The sequence below is a fragment of the Rhinopithecus bieti genome, unplaced genomic scaffold, assembly GCF_001698545.2.
Source record: "Rhinopithecus bieti isolate Rb0 unplaced genomic scaffold, ASM169854v2 scaffold_4640, whole genome shotgun sequence".
Classification (NCBI taxonomy): Eukaryota; Metazoa; Chordata; class Mammalia; order Primates; family Cercopithecidae; genus Rhinopithecus; species Rhinopithecus bieti.
In genome coordinates this window covers 1,207,713-1,221,480 of record NW_016804643.1, presented here as the reverse complement: position 1 = coordinate 1,221,480, position 13,768 = coordinate 1,207,713, and the positions used below count along the sequence as shown (strand labels likewise).

At 37.8% G+C, this 13,768-nt stretch overlaps 1 long non-coding RNA gene across 2 annotated transcripts in view; it reads left to right on the top strand.

Annotated features, from left to right (window-relative positions):
* Positions 1–6,385, top strand: part of LOC108527946 (uncharacterized) — a 45,206-nt gene extending 38,821 nt beyond the window's left edge. For both annotated transcript variants that reach the window (XR_001884984.1, XR_001884983.1), the window contains 2 exons: positions 5,569–5,740; positions 6,112–6,385. This is a non-coding gene — a long non-coding RNA (uncharacterized LOC108527946). The remainder of the gene's footprint in view (positions 1–5,568; positions 5,741–6,111) is intronic.
* The last annotated feature ends 7,383 nt before the right edge of the window (positions 6,386–13,768 follow it).

Sequence of the window (13,768 nt, the reverse complement as noted above, 5' to 3'; positions counted from 1 at the left end):
TCAAGAAAATTGAATTTGTAGTGTGCCCAAAAGTTACATAACCTACCTTTCTCATCTGTTCTATTTTTTTCCTGATTTTCATTACTGCCCCTCTTTAAGCCTTATATCTTCAGAAATGTAGATAGGCATAGTTATGAAATTATGTTCTTTTTTAAAATTACATATCAAGGCAGGGTATGGTGGCTCATGCATGTAATCCCACCACTTTGGGAGGATGAGGTGGGTGGATTGCTTGAACCCAGGAGTTCGAGACCAGCCCGGGAAACATGGTGAAACCCTATCTGTACAACAAATACAAAAATTAGCCAGACATAGTGGTGCATGACTGTGTCCCAGCTACTCAGAGGGCTGAGACAGGAGGATCGTTTGAGCCCAGGAGGTTGAGCCTGCAGTGACCAGCGATCATGCCACTGTACTCCAGCTTGGGTAACAGAGCAAGACCTTGTTGAAAGAGAGAGAGAGAGAGAGAGAGAGAGAGAGAGAGAGAGAGAGAAAGAAAGAAAAAGAAAGAAAGAAAGAAAGAAAGAAAGAAAGAAAGAAAGGAAGAAAGAAAGAAAGAAATAAAGAAAGGAAAGATGGAGAAAGAAAGAAAGAAAGAAAGAAAGAAAGAAAGAAAGAAAAGAAAAAGAAAAGAAAGAAAGAAAGAAAGAGGATGGAGGAGAGGGAGGGACGGAGAGGGAGGAGAATATCAACATGAACCTGGTTGTTTTTCATCACAGCATTGATTCTCAGATAATTCTTTTAAATTCTGAATTTCTCTGTAATTTTAAAGATACGGTGTAGCTCCAAATTACATATTAAAGATCAAGTGCTTTGCTACCACAAGACGTATGGTGGATAGAATAAGAGGTAATAGTATACTATTGGGTTGGTGCAAACATAATTGGGAATGTTTTCCATTACTTTCAATGGCAAAAATCGCAATTACTTTTGCACCAACCTAATATCTTCCCTGGCCAAGCCAAAGATTCTTTGTGACCTCACATTTTTAGAAGGCACAGAAAAGTCAGAACATTTTCAGAGGAAAGGGATCCAACTGGCAAGAAAACATACAAAGAATAATAAAAAGTTCTGCATGTGCTTAACCTGGAAGATAGCATTTTGAGGGGAAGCAGGAAGAGTTGACTTCAGTTTTGAAAGGTGGCCACATTAGAAGGTAATTATGTTTGTTCCATGTAGCCATTGCGAGTATTATAGGAACCTTTTGACTAATAAATAAAAAGTGTCTGTTATTAGCTTAATACAAGCATGGTTTGAGCTAAGTCTAACATCACCGGAGTCAGATCTATCTGGTAAATTAAAGGGACATGTCCAAGTCCCATTTGCAAGAAAAATTAAGGAAATTCCTGGATGTCATTTCACAGTAAGTAAAGAGGTCAGTGGGCACAAAGCTGTCAACCCAAACACAAAGCCTTCTTCAGCTAAGGGGGAGTGGACTCGGAAATGCATGATGATATCTCCTGATTTAGCCTCTTGATGAACTCATGACTGCATCTTCAGCAAGAGAGATGGAGAGGTAGATGGGTTAGTGCCATAAATAATAATCAAACGTACCATTTTTACTAGCAAGTCTACAAGACTATGGGGCAAAGCGTCTCAGGGTTGAAGCCGTACTGACTAAAAGTTATTTAAAGGGAAAAATTTTTTTTTCTACTGACTCACAACACAGGAAAAGAGCAACAGGACAAGAAACAAACAGAGGCTGCTTCATGGTAACAGAACATGACCCACTGAGCACATGTGAAACATTCCCTGGATACACCTCAACAAGCTGGCAGTTGAAGAACATTTTAGGTCATAGAACCCTGTGTTATCAGGGGAGGTATGAAAAAACCAAATTCAGGTTACTTAAAGAGACTCATCCACCAGTGTGAAGTATGAAAACATGAAATAAGCGACCTAGAGAATACAGTCTCAGGGTTAGGAGGAACACGTCCTCATATCTAGCCCACCACTCCTATACAGTAGGCTTTTAATAAATATTTACTGAATGGAAATTTAGCTTTACTTTTTAAAATGTTCTTATTTTAATTTTTATGGGTACATAGTAGCTGTATATATTTACAGGAAACATGCACTATTTTGATACAGGCATACCATGTGTAATAATCACATCAGGATGAATGGAATATCTATCACCTCAAGCAGTTATCCTTTCTTCATGTTACAAGCAAACCAACGGCACTCTTTCAGTTGGTTATAAATATACACTTATAAATGTACTATAAATTATTGTTGTCTATAGTCACACTGTCTGTGATCAAATACTAGATCTTATTCTAAATATAATTTTGTACCCATTAAAAAATGTCCCCCCGTCCGCCACTTCCCTACTCCCCTACCTTCACCCCACCCTCACACTATCCTTCCCAGCTTCTGATAACCATCATTCTACTCTCTGTCTCCATGAGTGTAACTGTTTTCATTTTCAGCTACCAAAACTGAGTGGGAACATGCGAAGTTTGTCTTTCCGTGCCCAACTTATTTCATTTAACATAATGATCTCCAGTTCCACTGATGTTGAAGCAAATGACAGGATCTCATTCTTTTTATAGTTAAATAGTACTCCATTGTGTAAATGTATCACATTTCCTTTTTCTATTTTTCTGTTCATAAACACCTAGGTTGCTTCCAAATCTTGGCTATTGTGAATAGTGCTGAAATAAATATAGTGGTGGAGATACCACTTCCATGTACTGATTTCCTTTCTTTTGGGTATATACCTAGCAGTAGGATTGCCTAAGAATATGTTATCTTCATTTGTAGTTTTGTTGAGAAACCTCCAAACTGTTCTCCATAGTGATTGTACTAATTTACATTCTCACCAATAGTGTACCAGGGTTCCTTTTACTCTGCATCCTTGTCATTATTTGTTATTGTCTGTCTTTTGTATGAAAGCCATTTTAACAAGGATAAGATGATATCTCATTACAGATTTCATTTGCATTTCTCTGATGATTAGCGATGTGCCTTTCATCAGTGCCTTTTCATATTCCTATTTGCCATTTGTATGTCTTCTTTTGAGAAATGTCTATTAAAATTTTTAGTCTATTTTTAAAATGGATTATTAGTTTTTTTCCTATAGAGTCCTTTGTGCTCCTTCTATATTCTAGTTATTAATCCCTTGTCAGATAGACAGTTTGCAAATATTTTCTCCCATTCTGTGTGTTGTCTCTTCACTTTGTTGATTGTTTTCTTTGCTGCTCAGAAACTTTTTAACTTGATGTGATCCCATTTGTCCACTTTAGCTTTGGTTGCCTGTGCTTGTGGGGTATCATTCAAGAAATCTGTGCCCAGTCCAATGTCCTGGAGAGTTTTCCCAAAGTTTTCTTTTACTGGTTTCTTAGTTTGAAATTTTAGATTCAAGTCTTTATCCATTTTGATTTTATATTTGTGTGTAGCAAGAGATAGGGGTCTAGTTTCATTCTTCTGCATATGTCTAGTTTTCCCAGCACTGTTTGTTGTAGATGTATGGATTTGTTTCTGGGTTCCCTGTTCTGTTTTATTGGTCTGTGTGTCTGTTTTTATGCCAATACCAATCAATGAATTAAGGATTTGGGGGACTGTTGGGAATGCATGATTGGTTTTGAAATGTGAGGACTTGAGATTTAGACAGGGCTAGGAGTGGAATGATATGGCTTGGCTGTGTCCCCACCCAAATCTCATCTTGAATTGTACCTCCCATAATTTCCACATGCTGTGGGAGGGACCTGTTAGGAGAGAATTGAATCATGGGGCAGTTTCCCCATACTGCTCTTGTGGTAGTGAATAAGTTTCATAAGATCTGATCGTTTTATAAGGGGTTTTCACTTTTGCTTGGCTCTCATTTCTGTCTTGCCTGCTGCCATGTAAGATGTCCCTTTGCTCTTCCTTCATCTTCTACCATGATTGTGAGGCCTCTCCAGCCACGTACAGCTGTGAGTCCACTAAGCCTCTTTCCTTTATAAATTACCTAGTCCTGAGAATGTCTTTATTAGCAGAATGAGAACAGACTAATATACTGGGGGACTTTTTATTACAGCTTCAATCTCATTACTTGTTATTGGTCTGTTTGGGTTTTGGATTTTTTCCAAGTTCAAGATTGGTAGGCTGTATGCGTCTAGAAATTTATCCATTTCTTCTAGATTTTCCAATTTATTGTAAGTGGAGTGTCTCTCTCTCTTCATCACTAATAATATTTGCTTTATATATGTGAGTGCTCCAGTGTTAGGTGCATATATATACACACACACACACACACATATATATAGTTGTTATATTCTCTTGCTGAATTGACCCTTTTGTTATTACATAATGATCTTCTTTGTCTCTTGTTATAGTTTTTGTTCTGAAATCTCTTTTGTCTGGTCTAAGTATAGCTACTCCTACTCTTTTAATGGTTTCCATTTGCATGGAATATCTTTTTCCAGCCTTTGTTTTCAGTCTATATGTGTCTTTGTTGAATTTTGTTTTGTTATTCATTCAGTCACTTTATGTATTTTGATTAGAGAACTTAGTCCAGTTACATGTAATGTTATTATTGATAAGTAAGGACTTACTTTTGCCATTTTGTTATTTGTTTTATGGTTGTTTTACGATCTTAAGTTCCTTCTTTTCTTCCTGTTAGTGATGTTGATTTTCCCTGGTGGTATGTTTTAATTTCTTGCTTTGTAATTTTTCTTTATCTGTTTTATGTTTTTTGATTTGAGGTTACCATGAGGCTTGTAGATAATATCTTACAACCCATATTTTAAACCTAATACAACTTAACACTGATGGCTAAAGAAACAAAAAAAGAAAACAGAAAACCAACAGAAACTCTACACTTTAACTTTTCTCCCCACTTTTAACTTTTTGTTGTTTCTCTTTATATCTTATTGTACTATCTATGTTTTGAAAAGTTGTAGTTATTCTTTCTGGTTGGCTCATCTTTTAATCCTTCTACTCAAGATATGAGTAGTTTACACACCACATTTACAGTGTTATAATATTCTGTGTTTTTCTGTGTACTTACTATTACCAGTGAGTTTTGTACCTTCAGATGATTTCTTATTGCTCATTAACATCCTTTCCTTTCAGATCAAATAACTCTCTTTAACATTTCTCACAGGACGGGTCTGTTGTTGATGAAATCCCTCAGCTTCCGTTTGTCTGAGAAAGTCTCCATTTCTTCTTTATCTTTGAAGGATACCTTTAGTGGATATACTATTCTAGGAAACAAGTGGTTTTTTTTTTTCCCTTTAGCACTTTAAATATGTCATGCCTCTCTTTCCTCGCCTTTGAAGTTTCCACTGAGAAGTCTGCTGCCAGACATATTAGAGCTCCATTGTAGGTTACTTCTTTCTTTTCTATTGTTGCTTTAAAAAGTATCCTTTCCTTGATCTTTTGAAGTTTGATTATTAAATATCTTGAGGTAATCTAATTTGGGTTAAATCTGTTTGATGTTCTATAACCTTCGTACTTGAATATTCATTTATTTCTCTAGGTTTGGGAAGTTTTCTGTTTTTATCCCTTTGAATAAACTTTCTACTCCTATCTCTCTGTGTCTCCTCTTTAAGGCCAATTACTCTTATATTTCCCCTTTTGAAGCCATCACTACTAGGACTGTGCTGGATCAGACGCAAAGCCAGAAGACCACTGGATATCACCTAAGGCCCATGGTAACCACTGTCCAGCTACCACCTATGTTCACTCAAGGCCCAGGGCTCTACAATCAGTAGGTGGGGAAACCAGCCAGGATTGTGTCCTTCCCTTCAGAGTGGTGAGTTCCCCTTGGTCTCAGGTGGGTCCAGAGATGCCATCTAGGAGCCAGGGACTAGAGTCAAAAACCATAATAATCTATCTAGTGCTCTAGCCTACTGTTGTTGAGCTGGCACCCAGGCCACAAGATCTTCCCGTTCTTTCCTCCTAATACCAAAATCATAAGAGTCCTTCCCCATGGCTACCACCACCTCAGGCCTGTGGTGAGTACTACCTAGCTACTGTTGATGTTCACTCAAGGCCCAAGTGCTCTTCAGTCAGCCTGTGGAAATGCTGCCGGGTCTAGGAATCCCCCTTCAGGGCAGTGGGCTCCACTCTGACCTAGGGCAGGTCTAGAAATCCTCTTTACTCTTTTCCCTTTCCTTTTCTCAGGCAAAAGGAGTCTCTCCCCATAGCCGTCACAGCTGGAAAACACACTGGGTCACATCTGAAGCCAGCACATCTCTGAGTTTCACCCAAGGTCTGCAGCAAGTACTGCCTGACTTCTACTGCTGACTATTCAGTGCCCAAGGATGCTTTAGTAAGCAGGTTTCCACTGACCACACAGAAATATAAATTCAGAGACTACTAATAACACCTCTATGTACATAAACTAGAAAACCTGGAAGAGACAGATAAATTTCTGGACACACACACCCTCCCAAGACTGAACTAGAAAAAAAAAATTGATTCCCTGAGCAGACCAATGATAAGCTCTGAAATTGAATCAGTAATAAATAGCCTGCCAACCAAAAAAAGCCCAGAACCAGATGGATTCACAGCTGAACGCTACCAGATGTACAAAGAAGAGCTGGTATCATTACTAACTACTGAAACTATTCAAAAAAATTGAGGAGATACTCCTCCCCAACTCATTCCATGAGACCAGCATCATCTTGATACCAAACTCTGGCAGAGACACTTGATACAAAAATCTGGCAAAAAAAAGAGAACTTCAGGCCAATACCTTTGATGAACATTGATGCAAAAATCCTAAATAAAATACTTGCAAACTGAATCCAGCAACACAATGAAAAGTTAATCCACCGCTATCAAATAGGCTTTATTCCTGAGATGCAAGGTTGGTTCAACATATGCAAATCAATAAATGTAATTCATCACATAAACAGAACCAAAGGCAAAAAACACATGATTATCTCAACAGATGAAGAAAAGCTTTTGATAAAATTCAACATCGCTTTATGTTAAAAACTCTCAATAAACTAGGTATTGAGGGAACCTCAAAATAACAAGAGCCATCTATGACAAACCCAAAGCCAGCATCATATAGAATGGGCAAAAGCTGGAAGCATTATCCTTGAAATCTGTCTCAAGACAAGAATGCCCTCTCTCACCACTCCTATTCAACATAATATTGGAAGTCCTGGCCAGAGCAATCAGGCAAGTGATTGGAAGACAGAACGTCAAACTATCCCTGTTTGCAGATGACATGATCCTATATCTATAAAACCCCATAGTTTCATCCCAAAAGCTCCTTCAGCCTATAAACAACTTCAGCAAAGTTTCAGGATACGAAATCAATGTATAAAAATTACTAACATTCCTATACACCAACAACAGCCAAGTTGAGAGCCAAATCAGGAATTCAATCTCATTCACAATTGCCACAAACAGGATAAAATGCCTAGGAATGCAGCTAACTAGGGAGGTAAAAGATCTCTACAGTGAAAATTACAAAACACTGCTCAAAGAAATCAGAGATGACACAAACAAATGGAAAAACATTCCATGTTCATAGATAGGTAGAATCAATATTACTAAAATGGCCATACTTTGGGCAATCTGTAATTGCTCAAAGCAATTTACAGATTCAGTGTTACTCCTATCAAGCTACCAATGACATTCTTCACAGAATTAGAAAAAACTACTTGAAAATTTATATGGAGCCAAAAAAAAAAGAGTTCAAGTGGCCAAGGCAATCCTAAGCAAAAAGATCAAAGCTGGGGGCATTACATTACCCAACTTCAAACTGTATTTCAGGGCTACAATGACCAAAACAGCATATTTGTACAAAAACAGACACATAAACCAGTGTAACAAAATAGAGAGCCCAGAAAAAAAAAAGTCACACATCTACAACCATCTGATCTTTAACAAAACTGACAAAGACAAGCATTGGGGAAAACATCTGTTTTTTGTTTTGTTTGTTTTAGACAGAGTCTTGCTCTGTCACCCAGGCTGGAGTGCAGTGGCACAGTCTTGGCTTTCTGCAACCTCTGCCTCCCATGTCCAAGCAATTCTCATGCCTCAGCCTCCCAAGAAGCTGGGATTACAGGGATGTGCCACTACACCCAGCTAATTCTTGTATTTTTAGTAGAGATGGGGTTTTGCCATGTTGGCCACGCTGGTCTCGAACTTCTGGCCCCAAGCAATCCACCTGCCTTGGCTTCTCAAAGTGCTGGGATTACAGAAAGTACTTATTCAATAGCTGTGCTGGGATGACAGGCTAGTCATATGCAGATGATAGAAACTGGACTCCTTCTTACACCTTATATAAAAATCAACTCAGGATGGATAAAAGACTTAAATGTAAAACTCAAAACTATAAAAACCTTGGAAGACAACCTAGGCAATACCATTCCAGACATAGGAACTGGCAAAGATTTCATGACAAGGATGCCAAAAGCAATCACAACAAAGCCAAAAATTGACAAGTGGGATCTAATTAAACTTCAGAGTTTCTGCACAGCAAAAGTAACTATCAACAGAGTAGACAGACAACCTACAGAATGGGAAAAAACATTTGTAAATTATGCATCTGAAAAAGACCTAATATCCAACATCTGTAAGAAACTTAAATTTACAAGTAAAAAAAATACACAATCTCATTAAAAAGTGAGCAAAGGACATGAACAGACACTTTTCTAATGAAGACATATATGTGATCAACAAGCATATTGAAAAAAAATCTCAATATCACTTATCATTAGAGAAATGAAAATCAAAACACCATGAGATACCATCTCATACCAGTCAGAATGGCTATTATTGAAATATCAAAAAATAGCAGATGCTGGTAAGGTTGGGCAGAAAAAGGAATGTTTTGACATTGTTGGTGGGGATATAAATTTGTTCAACCATTGTGGAAAGCAGTGTGGTGATTCCTCAAACAGCTAAAAACAGAACTACCCTTTGACACAGCAATCCCATTACTGGGTATATACCCAAATGAATATAAATCATTCTACCATAAAGACACTTGCACACGTATGTTCACTGCAGTACCCTTCACAATAGCAGAGACATGGAATCAACCTAAATGTCCATCAACGGCAGACTGGACAAAGAAAATGTGATACATACACACCATGGAATACTACTATGCAGCCATAAAAAAGAATGAGATCATGTCTGTTGTGGAAACATGGATGGAGCCTGAGGCCACCATCATTAGCAAACTAATGTAGGAAGAGAAAGCCAAATATCACATGTTCTCACTTATAAGGGGGAGCTAAATTATGAGAACCCATGGATGCAAAGAAGAGAACAAGAGATTTTGGGCCTACTTGAGGGTGGAGAGTGGGAGGAGGGAGAGGATCATTAAAAATATCTATCTAGTACCTGCGTCATGAAGTAATCTGTACAACAAACCCCAAAGATACAAGCTTACCTATGTGGCAAAGCTGTACATGTACCCCTGAATCTAAAATAAAAGTTTTTTTTTTTTAAAAAAAAAGAAGAATAAATAAGACCTAGTATTTGATAGCACAACAGGGTGACTATAGTCTATCATAATTTAATTGCACATTTAAAATAACTGAAAGAATATAATTGGATTATTTGTAACACAAAGGATAAATGCTTGAGGGGATAGATATCCCATTTTCCATGATGTGATTATTATACATTGCATTCCTGTATCATAACATCTCATGTACCCTGTAAATACATACACCTACTGTGTGCCCACAAAAAATTAAAATAAAATAAAAGTAATTTAAATAATTTTTTTTTAATTTCAAGGTCATGAAAGATGAGGAAAAACTGAGGAACTGTCACAGACTGGAAAAAATAAGGAGACAGGACAACTTGTTTTTCAAGTTTCAATTTCAAAACAAATTGTTTTTCCTACTCTTACACACTTGACCGTCACCACACCACAACAACATAACACAGACTCTTTCTGACAGATCGGGAGCAGGAGCTTCTCCCTACTCCAAGCAGCTCTCCAGTGAACACGGCAACTAAGTGTTGTAAAATTCAATTCAATTCTGACATTATCTACCTGGAGTTAGAGTCAGATCCCACCCATACTACTGCCCCCCCAACTTCAGATGCCAATAACAGGGTTGTCACCTATACTTCTTCCTGACTGGCTATAAATCAGGGTATCTATAACCCCCTTCTCAGGTTCAATTAATTTGCCAGGATGGCCCACAGAACTCAAGAAAACACTTCCATTTACCAGTTTATTACATTAATAAAGGGTATGATAAAGGATATCAGTGAACAGCCGATGGAAGAGATGACTAGGACAACATATGTGAGAAGGGGCTTGGAGCTTCCATACCCTTTACAGGTACACCACCCTCCAGGTACCTCCATGAGTTCAGCAATCTGGAAGCTCCCCAAACCCTATCCTTTTGCAATCACGGTGGTGGAGGAATATTGTTCTTCTGCAAAGAAATTCTGTCAACCAGTCCTAACATCCTAACATTGTTCATTCCAAGAAGTGGATGATAGCAATGGTGTTTTCCCTAGAACTGTCTGAGTTGTGGTTGGGAGCTATTCCTGACTGTGATGCTCTTGACTGTCCTGCTTCCAAGCCTGGATTTTTGGCCCTCTTCGGATTTTGTAAACTATAGTCTATTGTGTAATAAATCTTTGTCTGATTAAACTAGCTAGTGTAGATTTTGTAGTTGACAATTGAAAGCCTACCATTTACTTGCTGTGTGCTCTTGAATAAATCATCTCAACTCTCTGGGCTTCAGTTTTCACATCAAAAATAAACAAGATTACTACTTCCTTTGTATTATTTATTTAAGTGATATTTAAATAACTTTATTCCCTTAATTTCAGTACCTGTCATAAAGCAGGTTCTCATGAAGTGTGAGGTATCATTTTAGAGGAAGAGATGGCCTGCTACTCAAAATGTAGTCTGTGGACCAGTGGCTGTCAACAAGCTGTGAGAATGAATCAGTCTTCGATCTTTTTCTACCTCGGTTTCTTTATTTGTGAACTGGAGATAATTGCAGTCAGCTCCTCATAGAGTTGTTATGAGGCTTGTGGTAGATATAATAATAGTCTCCCACAAAATGTCCACATCCTAATCCCCAGAACCTGTGAATATGTAAGGTTACATGGAAAAGGGGAATTAAAGTCGCAGAGGGAATAAAGGTGATTAATCAATTGAAAATAAGAAGACGATTCTGGATTACCCAGGTGAGCCCTCTATAGCCACAAGAGTTAAAAGATGGAAGAGGATAGTAGAAGCATGAACATCAGTCAGAGAGCAAGAGATCTAAAGGCGCTAAGCTGCTGGCTTTGCAGATAGAGGAAGGGGTCACAGCCGAGGAATACAGGCATCTTCTAGAAACTGAAAAAGGCAAGGAATTGGATTCTCCTCTGGAACTCCCAGAAGGCATCAGCCCTGCCTTGAGCCCAGTGGGACTTATTTCAGGTTTCTGACTTCTGGAACTGTAAGATAATAAAGCTGTGTTGTTTTAAGGCAAAGAAAAAAATCCTGTTCTTTGGAGTTTTATGGAGGCTTCATTATATAGGCATGATTGATTAAATCGTTGGTTATTGGTGATCAACTCCTCTTCAGCCCCTCTCCACTCTCCCTTCCCTGGAGGTCAGGGGAAGGGGCTGAAACTTCCAACTATCTAATCACAAGATTGGTTCCCTGGCAAACAACCCCCATCATGAAGCTATCCAGGAGTCCACAGTAATCACTCTTTTGATGTTTCTATCATTCAGAAAACTACAAAACTCTTAGGAACTCTCTGTCAGAAACTACGGTCAAACACCAAACAGTAGAAAAATGATTATCATAGCATCTCTGTCTGCAAAGAGTTGAGGGGCTCCTAAACTTCCTCTCATATTTTCTATTATTTCACAGCTAAATGCAATGCATAATCCTGTAACAGAAAAAAAAAATTCATTAGTGGGAAAACTAGCAAACTCCAAATAAAGCCTGTAATTTAGTTAATAGTAATTGAGTTCTAAGGTAAATTTCTTGGTTTCATAATTGTTTCACGACCACATAAGATCTTAACAAAGGGAAGGAAAGTGAAGGGGATATGAGAACTCACTGAACTGTTTTTGCAACTCTTCTGTAAGTCTAAAATGATCTCAAAATAAAGAAGTTTTTAAAAATGTGATGAACACATCTTGGAATTTCTAGGACACGAGGAGTAGAACACTGGGTAAAATCAGTACACACTCACTAGTGTTAGGAAACAGTTTCAAAGGAAAACAGTTTCAAAAAGTTCAGGGAAATGACAGACATGATCTCACATCCAGAGATCCTGAAGAGAAGGTGATTCAAGAAAAACAGTGGACTCCATTATAAATAGCAAAACAGAGGGATTTCTGAATCATCTTCCTGCCTCTATCTTTCCCTTATAACCAAGCAATCTTCTAATCCTATCAGTTCTACATCCTAAATGGGGCTCATTTCTAACCTCTGCCCTCCATTACTCTGTGCTGAACTAGTCGGTATTTTCATCTTCCTCTTGACTAATGATTTCCCTTCCACAAGCTTTCTAAGTCTAACACATCCTAAGTTGATGTTACCAGAGTATTTTTTTAAAACAGTAATCTCACCATTTTTCTCCTCTGTTCAAAAACTTTCAAGCTCATTCCATTTGAGATAAATCCAATTTCCTTACTATAACATACAAAATCTTTCACTATTCAGTCAGTCCTTAACTTCAGCCTCATGTCTCTTTACTCTCCCAAAAAGTAGATTACATTCCAGCTGCAGGATTAGTAATAAAGCCTGGATTACATCATCTACTCTGGCCTCTGTTCAAGTTATTCATTCTTCAGAGGATACCATGTTAACCTGCTTCTCTGTCCTGTAAGCTCTTATTTATTCTTACTCAAACAGCACTTCTGTTTCAGACAGACTTCTCTGATTCTTCACAATCTCTCTACCCTATTCTTCATGCCCGGCTAGCAGAATTAACCCTATCCCTCTGCTACACTCCCCCAGGGCATTTTTGAATACTGTTAATGAACACATATCACATTGCACATGGCTTGTGGTATATGAGCTATGAGCTTGATTCTCTTAGTAAAGTGTGACTCCTTTGATGTCAAAGTTCATGTCTACTTCAGTGTTGAATCCCCAGTGCTGGCTCAAGACCTGACTCTTAAGGGTCAGTCAACACCATTGATTAGATTGAACTGAATTAAAATGTAATCAAATCTGATTCCATCGCATGCAAAGGGAGCAGGTGTTAAAGAAATCGATATAGCTACACATGTTTCTATTGAACTCAAATTTTACAATGGCAAAAAAACCTGGGGAGAAAATCATATGTATATGATTATGGATGAACATAAAAGGGTAGTATAGAGCTACAAGTTTACTACTGGAAAGGCAAATAACCAGAATGATCTAGGCTTGAAAAAACAAAAAACGTTATTGACAACAGAAAGGGCCCTAGTAGCTACATTAACTTCAAGAAGAATAAGTAAGGAGAAAGCCCACTCTTTGGGAAGATGAAAATAATGTCAAGGATTAAAAGCAGAAACCAGAATTCTTTAACTTTCCTTTTGCTTACCTCTTTTTCCCTCAAGGAGATATTTACATTATAAGGCACAGAAATAAAAGCAGTTTGCTTTGAAAGAAATTATATCGGTAGATTCAATTATATCCAAGGGTAAAAACAACTTGCTGATATGAACCATTTACACAAAATTACTGTCAGCAATTTGTAAGAAATTATGAAGGATAGAATAGTGCAAGGGCCTGATGATGAAAACAAAGCTGCAATTAAAACAGAATAAACATGTCGCTACACTCTAGCCTGGGTGATAGAGAGAGCAAGTGAAGAAAAGAAAAGAAAACAAAAGGAAG